General features: G+C 50.1%; 1 protein-coding gene across 2 annotated transcripts in view; it reads left to right on the top strand.

Moving 5' to 3' along the window:
* HUNK (hormonally up-regulated Neu-associated kinase) overlaps positions 1-14,812 on the top strand; it is a 110,750-nt gene that overhangs the window by 29,308 nt on the left and 66,630 nt on the right. The window lies entirely within an intron of this gene.

Here is a 14,812-nt window from a genome sequence, read left to right as displayed (position 1 = left end):
CTACCTTTCCCTTTCTGATGAGCACAGGCACTGGGGCCAGCCCTGACATGCAGCGTGTGATTTCAGTGGAGGGGAAGGAAGCCTTGTGAGCACGTGGCGTGGGGAAACCATCTGCAGATGGTTATTGAAGACCTCGTCTGAAAGGGCTCGCTCCGGTCCCAGGCGCAGGAGACGGGAGGGCCGATAAGGATTCCTGTGCTCAGCTCATGCATAGCTGTCATTTCGACTCCCCTTTCCTGGAACCACCACATCTCTCCCTCCCCCGGACCTTTGCCCTCCCCCACTTTGTAGGGGGCGGGGTGCTGCTGAAAGTCTTTTCCACCTGGAGCAGCCCATCCCTCCAGGTTTCCGTGAGATAGCCCTCTGTCGCCGAGCGGTACTGGCTTTTCTTTTCTTGCCCCGTTAGCACTCTCTGCAGAGAGCGGTGATATCCCACCCTGCTGTGTGGTCCGCTGTGTTTGCTCAGTTTTAACGACAGCTCGTGAATGGTTACCGTGTACCGAGCACATGACTGTGACAGAAGATGGTGGCCGTTATTACCCCCAGTTTACTGATGAACAGTCTGAGGTCTATTGACGTTAGGTTTGTTTTTTGTTTTGTTTTGTCCGGGATTTCTCAGTTCTGGGCTGCTGCCTTGGTTTTGTTCTGAGAGGCACAGTTTCATCCTCATTGCAAATTTGTGTGATTGGTAATCTACACAGTTGGTAGAGGAGACGGTGGAGCATTTCTTCACACATTCATTCATTCACCAGATTTTTGTTGTTCTTGTTGTGTGCTGTGTCTCAGGCAGGCAGTGTGCTGCTTCTGGAGCTCAGAGGGTTAAATGACTTTGCCAGAGCCATGGGGTCAGGGCAGCACTGGCCACTGGCCACATGTAGCTGCTGAACACTGGAAATGTACCCGATCTAAACTGAGATGTGCTCTGTGTGTAAAACACACGTCAGGCTTTGCAAAGACAACGTAAAGTATCTCGTTAACAATTACAGTAGCCACGATCAGTTTGTTCTCTGCAGTTAAGAGTCTGTTTTCTGGTTTGTTGCTTTTTTTCTTTGTCTGTCTTGCTTCTTAAATTCCACGTATGAGATCATGTGGTATTTGTCTCTGACTGACTTATTTCACTTAGCATTGTACCCTCTACGTCCATCCATACTGGTGCAAATGGCAAGATTGCATTTTTTTATGGCTGAATAATATTCCATTGTCTGTATATACACCACATCTTTATCCATTCGTGTATCGATAGACACTTGGGTTGCCCCTATAATTGGGCGATTGTAAGTAATGCTGCTGTAAACCTAGGGGTGCATATATCCTTTTGAACTAGTGTTTTTGCATTCTTGGGGTAAATACCCAGTAGTAGAATTACTGGGTCATATGGCAGCTCTATTTTTAACTTTTTGACGAACCTTCATACTGTTTTCCGTAGTGGCTGTACCAGTTTTTCATTCCCACCAGCAGAGCACAAGAGTTCCTTCTTCTCCGCATCCTCACCAACACTTGTTGTTTCTTGTGTTTTTCATTTTAGCCATTCTGACAGATGTGAGGTAATATTTCGTGGTGGTTTTGATTTGTGTTTCCCTGATGATCAGCGATGTTGTGCATCTTCTGACGTGTCTGCTGGCCATCTGGATGTCTTCTTTGGAGAAACATCTGTTCGTGTCTTCTGCCGTCCATGTTTTCATTGGATTGTTTGTTTTTGCTGGTGTTGAGTTGTGTAAGTTTGTTATGTATTTTGGATACGAACCCTTTATCGGATATGTCACTTGCTTGCACAGTTTCGTTGATTGTTTCCTTCGTTGTGCAGGATGTTGTCCTAATAGTTTATTTTTGCTTTTGTTCCCCTTGCCTTAGGAAGTACATCTGGAAAAATGTTGCGATAGCCGATGTCAGAGAAATTACTGCCTGCCCTCTCTTCTAGGACTCTTATGGTTTCAGGTCTCGCATTGGGGCCTTGATCCGTTTTGAGTTTATTTTTGCGTGTGGTGTAAGAAAGTGGTTCCGTTTCATTTTTCTGCACGTAGCTGCCCAGTTTTCCCAGCACCACTTTTTGAAGAGACTGGCAGTTTCAGTTTTGCAAGATGAAAAGTGTTCTGGAGATGGATGATGGTGATGTCTGCACGACAAATATGAGCATACTTAATGTCACTGAACTACATACTTAATAATGGCTTATTTTCTGGTAGGCGTCTTATCAAAATAAATAATAGAAGAGAACAACCAAGACCTTAAGGACTCACTGTGGTCTCACTGTGTCTCACTGTGACTATTATGTGAAAATATTGGACTGAAAATGGCTGGGTCAGTGAAAATTGGTAGGATGGTTGGAATAAAATGTTCAAAAAAAAAAAAAAGAGGAGAAAGTAAGGAGGGGCTGGTGCCAGATCAAGAAGGATTTTTCAATTTCTCATTAAGGAATCGAGTTTATTTTAAAGGTCTCTGAACACAGCAGATGATCATAACCATTCTTACAAAGAAAACTCTAATGCCTCAATGTAGAGAAGGGGGCAGCCCAGAAAGAGTGTGTGGAAGCCCTTAGAAGGCTGGCCAGACCAGTAGACATGGCAGGGAAGGAACCTTCTGGAAGACTTGGTGACTGGTTGCTGGGAGAGGAGGCAGGGGAAGAGTCAACTGCTCAGGCAACAAATGAGGATGATGATGGCCTCCGTGACAGGAGCACAGAGAACAGTGACAAGTGTGATTTTGGAGAGGCTGGTCAGGGAGGGCTGGGGGGCAGGCTGTCCACACAGGCAGTAGGAAGGATGCTCATCTCGGCACATTGACAGCGATTGTTGGCTGGGGATAGTCATGCCGAACCAACCCCGTTATCTTTTGGATTCATGTATCTATTTGCTTTTAGATGATGTAATTTGAGGCTTTCTCTCCACTGTCACCAACTTATATTCTGGGTAATTAAAAACGGGGCCAAACTGGAAGAGAAATGCAGCAGAAAGGGGATGCTGGGGGATCAGAGTCAAAGGGTATTTGAGACAATTGGGTATTTTTAGTTTTTTAACCTAGGTATTTATCGATTCAATACATTTGGCCTTTCAGGAGCCAGACATGCTGGGGAATGCCAAGATGAATTATATGCGGTGTCAAAAAACTTATAATCTGTTCCTGAGCTGGGCCTTTTGACCATTTTCCAAAACCAAGGAGAAGTGATTTTAACACGACCTGTTTTTGTTTTTGTTTTAATGTTCATTTATTTTTGAGAGAGAGACAGAGTGTAAACGGGGGGAGGGGCAGAGAGAGAGAGGGAGACACAGAATCCAAAGCAGGCTCAAGGCTCTGAGCTGTCAGCACAGAGCCCGACGTGGGGCTCGAACCCATGAACCACAAGATCATGAGCCAAAGTTGGATGCTTGACCAACTGAGCCACACAGGTGCCCCCCAGCACTACCTGTTTTAATTCCTACTTCATCTCCCTTTAAGATTCCTGAGTTGTGGGGAACTCTGGGCATGGAATTCGGGGTCACTTTTATCCTGTGGATGATAACTCTGTTTTGATGACAAAGAAGCATGTGCATTCTGTCTACATAGATGGGCTTTTGATAAGAGTTCCAGTTGTGCAGCTACTGCTCACATGGGTACGCAGCTGCCCCAGTGCACCTTGCCATCTGAAAATTCTCCAGTTTGCCTTTTTCCTTCCTTGCAGGAACCCAGTTTCTGGTTTTCCCACCAGGAGGATGTTTCTAGGGCGTCGGGACGTGATTTGCTTTCCGAACTGGAGCTGGAGCCTGGGCACAGAGAATCCCGGTGACAGTGGCTCCAGAGCCCTGCGGGGTAGGCGTGCCTGGCGAGCTGACTTTGTTTCTTTTCTTCAGCCAGCGTTCAGCTCTTTACCCGTACCCGGCGCCGGGTTCTGTTAGGGTTGCCAAATCAGTCCTAATGAGCTCTGTTGTTTAAATTGGGGACGGAAACTTTTTCCCCCTCATTTACAAGAAGACAGATTTTAGTGCACAGCAGCGGGAGGGTGGCCGGTGGGGAGCCAGGGGTCAGGAGCTGTCGCGCTCCACTGCATAAAGAGCAGCAATTAATGGGCCCCTATAAAAGACAGCGATGTGTGTTTGCTGTATAGCACCGTCTCTCTGTGAATTGGAGCAACCCTGAAATTAATTATAAAGCCGGCAAAGGATATTTTCTGCTTTCTGTTAAATAAGTATCCTCCACACAGGCACACGTTCCACTCGGATGCATTTACGCGTATCGTTTTCCTGGGAAGAAGGCGTGAAACCCGTTTATTTTCAGAATTTCCCACTGGGTCATGCTAATCACCACAGTTTTCAGCCTTTTTACATCCACTCAGGCTTGGGCTGGAGCCTGGAGCCTGGAGCCTCAGAGCCCTCTGTCCCTTGTCATGTTTTTCATGGCTTTCGGGGCAGCCCCTCCAGCTGCCCGATTTGCTTCGTCCAGCAGTGCCACCCAGACTTGACTGTCCTAATGCGATTTACAAAGTAAGCCGCTCTGTTATTACTAATCACTTTCGTGAAGGTTCTGTATTACTCTGCTAGAGCCGCTGTAACAAAATGCCACAGGCAGGGGCCTTAAACAGCAGACACTTATTCCCTCCCAGTTCTGGAGGCTGGAAGTCCAAGATCAAGGTGCTGGCAGGTTTGGTTTCACCCTAGGCCTGTTTGGCTTGCAGACATCTGCCTTCTCTCTGTGCCCTCACCTGGCCTTTTTTCTCTGTGCTCGTGAACCCCTGGTGTCTCTCCTCCTCCTCCCCCTCTCCCCTCCTCCTCCTCCCCTCCTCCTCCTCCCCTCCTCCTCCTCCCCTCCTCCTCCTCCCCTCCTCCTCCTCCCCTCCTCCTCCTCCTCCCCTCCTCCTCCTCCCCTCCTCCTCCTCCCCTCCTCCTCCTCCCCTCCTCCTCCTCCCCTCCTCCTCCTCCCCCTCCTCCTCCTCCCCCCTCCTCCCCCTCCTCCTCCCCTCCTCCCCCCTCCTCCTCCCCTCCTCCCCCCTCCTCCTCCCCTCCTCCTCCCCTCCTCCTCCTCCTCCTCCTCCCCCCTCCTCCCCCTCCCCCTCCTCCTCCTCCCCTCCTCCTCCTCCCTCTTCCTTCCCCTCCTCCCTCCTCCTCCTCCTTTTTTTTTTGAGAGAGAGAGGGCACAAGTGAGTGAGGGGCAGAGATAGAGAGAGAAGCGGGGCTTGTGTTCATCCAATGCAGGGCTCAAACACACGAACCATGAGATCATGACCAGAGCCAAAGTCAGATGCTTAATGACTGAGCCTCCCGGGCAGCCTCTTCCTCTTCTTATAAGGACACCAGTCCTGTTGGATCAGGGCTCCACTCCTATTTTCTCGTTCACTTATCATTATCTCTGTAAAGGCCCTGTCCCTTTAGAGTCACATGAGGTTAGGCCTTCAACAAATGAATTTGGCAGGGAGACACGATTCAGTCTGTAACAGATTCTGGTAGTTTTAATAGAATCTTTTTCTTCCAACTGCAACTTGTCATCATTCATTCATTCAGTCATTCATTCAAGAAATGCTGGAGTGCTGTCTATGTGCCAGAGACTATTCTGGATGCTGAGAACGTGTCTGTGAAGGAGACAGAGGACGTGCCTTCCTTTCTGGAGCTTTCAAGGGCCAGGCAGATTCCACATGCTGTCAGTGAGCTGGGTAGGATTTAAGGGGTGACCAGGGCTAAGGGGGGAGAATGGGCTGGAGGAAGGGGATTGTCAGTGGCAGCTGGCTGTGGCTGTAAACAGGTGAATCAGGGAAGCGTCTCTGGGAGGGGACATTTCAGCAAAGTCATGGAGGCGAAGGGGTCAGCATGTGGCCCCAGCTGGGAATACACCTGTCGCATCTCAAGAGCTAGGAGGCGGTGGGTGAGCTGAGGGAACAGGAGGGAGGCCGGGGGGAGGCGAGGTCAGAGAGCGAGCTGGCTGCCTGATGGGGACCCGCGGGCATCCTTGGCTGTTTGGCTCCTTCCTCTAGGAGAAGCGGGGGTTGGTCCTGGATTTGGGGGAGCTTTCCTGTTCCCCCAGACTAGTTGCTGTCGAGAAGGTGACAGATGGGAGACAAGTTTGCGGGGGGAGAGAGGCTAGCAGGCAGGTGCACAGGCCAGAGTTAGGTGTTGGGCTGACGTCGTAGGGTGGCACAGGGGGGTGGCTGGCGAAAGTGACGGCTCTTCTGGGCTGGAATGCCACGCTTTAATGCTGGTTGTGGCGCCTCTCCAGGGTTCTCCCTGGTGACTTCTCCATACTCAGCCAGACGCTGAGGAAGCCAGAAAGGGCTTTATGGAGTAGGGTGGTGGGACGGTTCCAGTCCACGCTGGAGCAGGGGATGTCAGCCCACTGCCTTTAGCTTGGCAGCCGCCCAGGCTTTCATTTTCTCTCTCTGACTCACCCAGAAAGGGCCACTAGGGATACTCTGTTCAGCGTCCTCTGATCTGCTTTCGTTGCCATTTAATCTAAGTCATATGGCTTCTGTCCTGGCTGCAGTGGCATCCACAAGTCACACAGGTAATGGCGGCAGCCGTCTGTCCTCCCTCCCTCCCTCCCTCCTTCTTCCCTTAACCTGCACACACATCGTCCGTGTCGTTACTCTGGTCCATGTTTATTGAGCTCCTGTGTTCCTGACGCCGTGCCAGACATTGGGCCTGCAAGGGCAAGCCACCGTTTGAGGTGACAGTGGGGCTGGGGCCAAGAAGGAGGTTCTAGAAGAGGGCTCCAAGAACAGGATGAGGCTTGGAAAAAGGTGCAAGGGGTCCAGCAGGGCTGATCCCAGAGTCTGGGAAGGGGGTCTGGAGGGGGGAGAATGTTGTGCTGCAAAGGAGCGACGGCCTGTGAAGAGACAGAGGAAGGGGACTGTGAGTGCCCGGTGGGGGCAGAGTGCGGGGGCACGGCCGGAATCAGGCGGGTCTGGGAAGCCTCTCAGAGAAGGTGACATTTCTCTAAGGGGGGGAGTCTGTGTCTCTGCATCAGTCACACAGAAGCTGAAACACGCCCATAGGTGGCATCACGTCTTATCGTTTTAATGGTTGAAGGGAAGGATTTTGGTCTGCCCGTATCCTAGCTGAGGGCGGGGAGGACTGGCGAGGTTACACCTACCCAAGGCGGGAGTAGAGGTGACCAAGAGGTCACCGTACTGACCACCTGTGGCAGACTGGTGGGACCTTCCTAACTTCCTTCCTTCCCTCCCTTCCTTCCTTCCTTCCTTCCTTCCTTCCTTCCTTCCTTCCCTCCTTCCCTCCCTCCCTCCCTTCCTCCCTTTCCTTCCTTCCTTCCTTCCTTCCTTCCTTCCTTCCCTCCTTCCTTCCCTCCTTCCCTCCTTCCTTCCCTCCCCTTCCTTCCTTCCTTCCTTCCTTCCTTCCTTCCTTCCCTCCCCCTTCTTCCCTTCCTTCCTTCCTCTCTCCCTCCTTTCCTCCCCACCTTCCTTCTTTCCTTCCTTCTCTCCCTCCCTTTTTCTCCCTCAAGAGCTCCCCATGAGCCATGTACTGACCTAGAAGCTGGGAACACAAAAGTGAGGAGACCAGATACAACTGCTGCCTTCTGGGAGATTCCAGTGAAGGTGTCCCAAACCGTTAAGTGTGTGTGATGAGCATGACAGCTGGGGAAGCACCCGGTGACCTGAGCCAGTCTGGGGTGGAGGAGGGAGCGGGTCCTGGCCAGGGAAGAGTGCTGTGTGGGAGGGAATTCCAGGCAGGGGTGGGGGAAGGCGACCCAGGAGAGGTGGTGGAGGTGCCCACAGGCAGTCAGGGCTCGGGAAAGAGGCGAGCAGGACATAGGTGTTGGGGGGGTGTGAATACACAGCGCGTGGAAGTGGAGGGGCTAGAAGTAGAGGTGGGTGGATGGCATGTTGGTGGCATGGAAGGAGGGAGGAGGCTGGGGGCGGGAGGCTGGGAAGGAGGGAGGAGGCTGGGGGCGGGAGGCTGGGAAGGAGGGAGGAGGCTGGGGGCAGGGGGAGGCTGGGAAGGAGGGAGGAGGCGGGGGTGGGGGTGGGGGGAGGCTGGGAAGGCTGAGCCATGGGGAGAAGCAGGAGGCACTGCTCTGACCTCCTGACTGGTGGTCTGAGGGCCCCAGACCTGCGGTGAGGACCCGGGAGCCGTGGGGCTGGGTGCCTCTGCGTCTTCTTCCTCCTCGTCTCGCACAAAAATGCAGCTCCTAACAGCGATCGCTTCCCGAGGGCTTTCCTGAGCGCGGCTGGTGCTCAACACCCTGGGTGGCCTCGCTCATTTCTCCAGCATCCCTGTGAGGTGTGTGTTAGTGGCCCTCCCTGCGTCGTTTTAAAAAGTGAGGACGCTAAGGCTTGGAGAGGTCCAAGCTACCAAGTGGCAGAGACCGGCTTTGGAGTCCAGGCTCCCGGCCCCCGAGCCCGCAGGCCCGGCTGCCAGGCTGCGCCACCCTGTCACCCGCCGCGGTGTGGAAAGCGGCGGAGATCACGCCAGGAACTGTGAGGTCTGGCCCCAGCCCTCGGGGAAGGGACAGGAGCCCTTGGCTCTACCTTTTCATTCTCCTGCAGGATGAGGGAACCCCGTGGTAGTACGTGATGCTTGGATGGTCAGGTGGTCCTCTTGGCTGCCGTAACCAGACCCCACACACTGGGGCCTTAAACAACACACACTTATAGTCTCTCAGCCCCGGAGTCTGGACGTGCAGGATCACGTGCCAGTAGGGTTGGTTTCTGGTGAGACCTCCTCCTTTGTTTGTAGATGGCCGTCCTCCTGCTGTGTCCTCATGTGACCTTTCCCCTGTGCATGTGCAGAGAGAGAGATATCTCTGGTATCTCTTCCTCCTTTTTTTTTTAATGTTTGTTTATTTTTGACACACACACACGCACACACACACACACACACACAGAATCCGAAGCAGGCTCCACGCTCTGAGCTGTCAGCACAGAGCCCAACACGGGGCTCAAACCCATGAACTGTGAGATCACGACTTGAGCCGATATCAAGAGTCAGACGCTTACCCGACTGAACCACTCAGGCGCCCCTCTTCATTTTCTTATATGGCCACCAGTCCTGTTGGATTAAGGCCTTACCCTTATCATCTCATTTAGCCTTAATTACCTCCCTTTTCCCAAATATAGTCACCTTGGGGGTTAGGGCTTCAACATACAAATTTTGCAGCGGGGGAGCACAATTCAGTCCGTAACAGATGGTGATCTTGAACACTCCAAAGGATCTGAGTTATCCCCGAGAAAGAGCCCGAAGACCCGTGTCCCTTCCATAGTGTGTACTTGGCACATGGAACAGTGTCAGATACATTTTAGGTGCTTAATAAATGTTTGCTGAAGAAGGAAAGAGTCTTTTGAGTTTAACGTAAATTATTCATTAAGAGACCAAAGCAGGGCATCTGGGTGGCTCAGTCAGTTAAGCATCCGACTTTGGCTCAGGTCATCATCTTATGGTTTGTGAGTTAGGGCCCCGGGTCGGGCTCTGTGCTGACAGCTCGGAGCCTGGAGCCTGCTTTGGATTCTGTGTCTCCCTCTCTCTCCCCTGCCCCACTCACACTCTGTCACTCTCTCTCTCTCTCTCTCTCTCAAAAATAAAAACATTAAAAAAAATTTTTTTTTTAATTAAAACATAAAAAAGAAACCAAAGCATTCTGGAAGAAAGCTCCTTTTTTTTTTTTTTTTTTTTTTTTGGCTAATTTCCATGTAATAAGAAAATTCAGTTGGTCAGGGCCTCTTACTCCCTGTGCCTTCTGATTATCTAAAACATTATGGTATAATAGCACTGTGATTAAAGAAAGGCTGAACTTTCAAAAACACAGCACATACCGTAGAACGGATAAGACGTGGGGGACATACATGTGTGTTTTTGTGGTATTAAAGAGGGGGTCTGTGGTCAGCATTCTTTTTCTTACTCATATGGAAGATCCATTTTATATCTGTCTTTTCATTTTAGAGATTAGACACATGTATGATTCTTGATGTGTTTGAGAGTCATGAATTTTAAAGGCAGTGGAGGGTGATCGGGGATGAAGGGATGAATTTTAAATCCTGTTAACGCTGATCCTATGTAGACAGTCTCAACTAAGTCAATATTTAAAGAAGATGAGAGAAGTAGGCTGATATTAAACCACTGCCTCGGGATTTAAAAGCAGCTCTATTCCAGAGAGTTCGGGACACTGAAATGGGGTTCAGGCTTCTTTTTTAATCTGCCGGGGAGGGAAATGCACTTTTTTTTTTTTTTCCTGAGCTGAACCAAACTGGAGTGCTTTCCCACCCTGTCTACAGGCTGCTTCCGTGAATGTAGAATGGTAACACTAGTCAGAGCACCAATTTAAGGAGCACTTACTATGTGTCAGACATCGTACTGAGTGCTTTCTGCACATTATCTTAGGTCCCAGCGTGTGCTGCAACGGGGTCGGATGCCTTTGTGCGTCCCTCATTCTGAGTAAAATTCAGTGTTGGATTTTTTTTCTCCTACTACATGCCATTAAGCACGAACTCCTTTCTGTACCTTGTCTTCCTCCTGATGGATTGGGATCCCTATGCTTGTGCTCCTCCCCCTTTTCTGTGTTGGAGGGCAAGCAGGCTCTGTGCTATCAGCACAGAACCCCACTCGGGGCTCGAACTCACGAACAGTGAGATCGTGCTCTGATCCAAAATCAACAGTCTAACACTTAACCAACTGAGCCACCCGAGCACCTCAGGAGCTTAGCCATTTAAATTTGCTGATCTTACCCGTCACTGATAGGCATTTTTTTTTTTTTTTTTCTTTTTGGTGGGAGCAGGGTGGGGTGGGGAAGAGGGTGGGAGTTGCCATGTTGTGAGAAATGCGATTTCTTAATTAATGAGAGAAGTTGGTGAATAATCTGTTTTCAACCGTGGCTCACGGGAGCCGTGTTAGTCTCGCTCTGATGTTTGCACCACCGCGAGACTCGGCTGCGCATCTTGGAAACATGGCGTCAATCTTTGAAAACGGAGGCCTTTGTAAATTTCAAGAAGCTTTGCAAGCTTGAGTCTGTTGACGATCTGGAGCTGTTTGATTTACCTTTCACAGCAGAATTGTTTCTCTTGATGTGCTCAGGGTGACATCCAAGCTGCCAAGCTCCCTTGACATCACTACCCCCCCCCCCCCCGCCCGCCCGCCCTCTTCTCCAAACACACCCTTCTCCAGTTGGGGTCCTTGGACTTGGTCCTCAGTGAGTCTGCACACATTTAATTTTTACTTTTTTTTTTTTTTTTTTAATTTTTTTAACGTTTATTTATTTTGGGGACAGAGAGAGACAGAGCATGAATGGGGGAGGGGCAGAGAGAGAGGGAGACACAGAATCGGAAGCAGGCTCCAGGCTCTGAGCCATCAGCCCAGAGCCCGACGCGGGGCTCGAACTCAAGGACCGCGAGATCGTGACCTGAGCTGAAGTCGGACGCTTAACCGACTGAGCCACCCAGGCGCCCCTTAATTTTTACTTTTTAAAACTCGCCTGACTGAAGCAGTTCATCCTTTCAGCTCGAGACCCATCATCATGCCAAGCTTCAACCTTGTAGAATCAGCGTTAGATCTACTCTGCCTGCAAATGTCTGATTACCGTCAAATTAGATGCCTTCCTTTGCTGATCGTTGACTGCCTTTTCCTTAATTTCCCGCTCAGCGTTTCCCATGTTAGTTGTTACAGATGAAGCTGGTTAAACATTCCATTTTCAGTATTATCGAGGCGGGGTTGGTAAGTTTAGGGGGTGGATTAAAGAGCCCAGGGATGAGGTGGTGTGTGGAAATGGAGAGGGGCATTAATGAGGTGGCTTTCGGGCTCAGGGGTCTTCACCGAGGGGCTCTCAGAAGCCACAGAACGTGGAAACCAAGATACCAAATGACAGTGGGGCACATGTGGTGTGCTGGCTTCCTGGGGCCGTTGTCACAAAGCATCACAAACTCGGGGGCTTAAAACAACAGAAATTGATTCTCTCACAGTTCTGGAGCCTGGAAGTCCCAAATCCGTTTCACTGGACCAAAAAAGCAAGGCATTGAGGGGGCCGTGCTCTGTCCGATGAGTCTGGTGGCTGCGGCATTCTTTGGCTTGTGGGCCATCCTCCTTCTTCACGCAGACTTCTCCTCTGTGCGTTCGTGTGAACCCCCCTCCCACCCCTCCTATTTTATAAGGACACTTGTGCTGCCATGTAGGGCCCGCTCAGATGGTCCAGGTTAATCTCATCTCAAAATCCTTCACTTTTTCCAAATAAGGCCATATTCACATGTTCTGGGGATTAGGATTTAAAGTCTTTGGGTGGCCGTTACATAATCGACTACAGGCAATTAAAGAGCTAAGTAAATTATCCTAATAACCATTGTGTGCTCTGTTGAAAAAGGCATATTGTATTACCGCCGGGCTTTCAGACTATTGTTCATTCATAGTACTTTTAAGAATTTCATTGCCAAAGGGTGTCATTTTTAAACCATTGCAAGCAAAGCCACAAGCAAAGACAGAGTCTAATTGTACTTTTCAGCATCGCTCTTTCTCTCCACCCCCACAAGACAGTGGCTATGTTACATGCACGTATGCGCACACATACACGCGTGTATATGTGGTTGTGTATGTCTATGCATATGTACGTGTGTGCACAAGCATGGATGTGCGTATATATGTGTATATATACTTTTTTTCTTTATCTTTTGGTCATGGGTGAATACAGTTTTTACAGCTTTCAGTCTAGCATTTACTTGTGGGGGCCAAACTCCAGCCTGAGTATAACTCTTAACCCTCTATGGGAGGATTGCATCCCTACTGGCTGATTGTCTTTCTTAGTTATATCTTTGGATTAAAGACCTGAAGACCCCCCCCATCACAATGGGTGAAGGCACAAACTTCCAGTTATAAAATAAATAAGGCTAGGGATGTCACATGTGGCATGGTGGCTGTTGTTAACGATACCGTATCGTATATCTGCATGTTGCTGACACAGAGCATCTTCAAAGTTCATATCATCAGATGGTGGCTATGGTGGGCACAAGAGAAAGAGAGCTGAAGCACCCCCTGGGAGGGAGGTGGGATTTGAGTTAGTGGCTCAAGGACTGGGGTGTCCAATTGGGTGAGGGGGTGGCCTGGGCTCAAGCTCGCAGAGTAACCCAGTGTGTTCAGGAGAGTGAGGAGACTGGCCCCCAGGCCATCCCCTGATGCTATGTTATTTATTTATTTATTTACTTATTTAAATAATTTTTTAATGCCTATTTATTTTTGAGAGAGAGAGAGAGAGCGAGTGCATGAGTGGGGAAAGGGCAGAGAGAGAAAGGAAGACACAGAATCAGAATCTGAAGTAGGCTCCAGGCTCTGAGCTGTCAGCACAGAGCCCAGTGTGGGGCTCGAACTCACGAACCGTGAGATCATGACCTGAGCCGAAGTCGGACACTTAGACTCAGCCACCCAGGCGCCCCTGATGCCATTTTAGATAAGGTGTTTCTCCTGGTACAGGGAAGTAGCACTTTCTTAGGGTTCTTGTGAATAGTTAGGGAATAACCTTTGCTTGCAGTGTCTGACAAGACGGAGAAGCTTGAGTGCTGGGCCAGGGAGTGTGGACCTTGCCCTGCAGACAGCAGTGAGCCCCAAAGAGCTTTAAGCAAGAAATCAGAGTTCCAGACCCATGGATTTTGAGGCAGAGCATAGAGTGACTTTAGGGGGCCAGGAAAAGAGGTAGGACGTTGATGTCATAGTCCAGGTGACTGGACTTTGTTTTAGTTTAGTTTTTTAGGTTTTTTTTTTTTTTTTAAATGTTTGTTTTGTTTTGAGAGAGGAGAGGGAGACAGAGCGCGGATGAGCAGGGGAGGGGCAGAGAGGGTGAGAATCCCAAGCAGGCTCCATGCTGTCAGTGCAGATCCCCACATGGGTTTTGATCCCACGAACTGTGAGATCATGGCCTGAGCTGAAATCAAGAGTTGGATGCTTAATCAGCTGAGCCACCCAGGCGCCCCTCATTTAGTTTTTAATCACAAACCTGAGTCAAGAAGTAACATTTGAGCAGCTCACTATAAATATTACCTATCAATCATCTATCAGTCAAGCATTCATTTATTTATTATTTCTTTATTTTGAGAGAGAAAGCAAGCAAGCACAGGGGAGGGGTGGAGAGAAGGAGAGAGAGAATCCCACGCAGGCCCCTCACTGTCAGGGCGGAGCTGGATATGATATCCCCCCCAACTGTGAAATCTTGACCTGAGCCCAGATTGAGAGCCAGATGTTTATCCTACTGGGCCACCCAGGCGCCCCTCAATCATTTATGTTTTTTATCTGTGTCATAACTTGGTACTAATATATGGGGTATATTAGGAAAGTGACAAAGTACAATCACAAAAAAAGGAAATAAACAGAAGTGGAAAACCCACTCTTTTTTGTCCTGCGGGGCGGGGCCCCTGCCTTGAGAGCCTTGCACGGGAATGTCCCTTGCTTTGGGAATGTCCCAAACAACTTTGAGTCACAGAGATGGTCCGTCTGGGGGATAGGAGGCACAGTCCTAAATGAGCCCGACCGGTGGCATGGGAACAGAGGAAGGACAGGTGAGGAGGCATCAGCAGGAGGAAGCGACATGATGTCAGCGGCTGGTCTCCTAGCGAGAGGAGTGAAGACGGGAGAGGGCAAAAACAGGGGTGTGTTTTAGGGCCCGGTGAGCTGGTGAGCAGAGAGGTGAAGCCCGCCAAAGGGAAGGGGTGCAGATTTGGCTGGGAAAGACCATCTCCACCCCCGTCCCTCTTTCCCTGCCTTTGCAGGAGGCTGGAGGGTCTGTGCATGTGACACGTTGCTTGTGAGGGCAGTGACCCAGGAGCGGTGTCCTGTGGGCAGCTGAGACACAATTGTGGGCCACCAACTGGCTGCACCCTGACATAGGGGCCAAGAGCTAATGTGAGCCATGACTCGCCAAGGGAAAGAAAAGGATG

The sequence above is a fragment of the Panthera onca genome, chromosome C2 (assembly GCF_046562875.1).
Source record: "Panthera onca isolate mPanOnc1 chromosome C2, mPanOnc1 haplotype 2, whole genome shotgun sequence".
NCBI classification, from domain to species: Eukaryota; Metazoa; Chordata; class Mammalia; order Carnivora; family Felidae; genus Panthera; species Panthera onca.
This window is presented reverse-complemented; position numbering and strand designations above follow the sequence as displayed.